The sequence below is a fragment of the Morus notabilis genome, unplaced genomic scaffold (genome assembly GCF_000414095.1).
Source record: "Morus notabilis unplaced genomic scaffold, ASM41409v2 Scaffold99, whole genome shotgun sequence".
Lineage (NCBI taxonomy): Eukaryota > Viridiplantae > Streptophyta > Magnoliopsida > Rosales > Moraceae > Morus > Morus notabilis.
This window is the reverse complement of record NW_010362482.1, coordinates 1,875,668-1,876,858: the sequence shown is the minus strand read 5'-3', so window position 1 is coordinate 1,876,858 and position 1,191 is coordinate 1,875,668.

Here is a 1,191-nt window from a genome sequence, read left to right as displayed (position 1 = left end):
TAAGTCGAGCCGCCTGAACTGATTCTCCAAAATACAAATAAATATAAAAGCACACGAAATCAAAATAAAAGCACACAAAACAAACTAAACGAAACAAAGAAACAAAAATATGTTACAAAAGGGTTAGAAGCAAACTCTTCAAGGTTGGTAAATCGGAGCCTCAAGAGTGATCTCTTCAGCTTGGCTCACACGCTCAATGTAATGCTTCAGTCTCTGGCCATTGACTCTGAATATTCTCCCATCGCTTGGGTCCTCGACCTCGATAGCACCGTTGGGAAAAACTTGTTTCACCATAAATGGACCAGTCCATCGTGACCTTAACTTACCTGGGTGGAGATGCAAACGGGAGTCATAAAGATGCACCCGCTGATTTGGCTCGAAATTCTTTCTCAGGATCTGCTTGTCATGAGCCGCTTTCATTTTTGCCTTGTAGATCCTGGAATTGTCGTATGCGTCGTTCCTTAACTCCTCAATCTCAGTTAATTGGAGCTTTCTTTGAATACCGGCAGCATTGAGATCAAAGTTAAGGGCTTTGACGGCCCAATAGGCTTTATGTTCGAGCTCGACAGGTAAATGACAGGCTTTCCCAAAGACAAGTCTATAGGGAGACATCCCAAGAGGAGATTTGTAAGCAGTGCGGTATGCCCAGAGAGCGTCGAGAAGACGTAAGGACCAATCTTTGCGGTCGGGGTTTACCGTCTTTCCAGAATTTGTTTGATCTCCCTATTTGCCAACTCAGCTTGGCCATTTGTTTGTGGATGATAGGCAGTAGCAACCTTATGAAGCACACCGTATTTGCCCATAAGAGCCTCAAATGAACGGTTGCAGAAATGAGTGCCTTGATCGCTGATGATAGCACGTGGAGTGCGAAACCTAGATAACACATTCTCCTTCAAAAACTTAACAAATGTTGCATTATCATTGGTTCGACATGGCACGGCTTCAACCCATTTAGAAATATAATCCACCGCGAGAAGGATGTACAGGTATCCAGAAGAATGTGGAAATGGGCCCATAAAGTCGATCCCCCAACAATCAAATATTTCTATCACGAGAATCTGGTTCAAAGGCATCATATGGCGGCGGGACAAAGCACCTAACTTCTGGCACTGGACACAGGAACGACAGAATTGATTAGTGTCTTTGAACAAAGTAGGCCAATAAAGACCACACTAGAAGATTTTTGCGGCG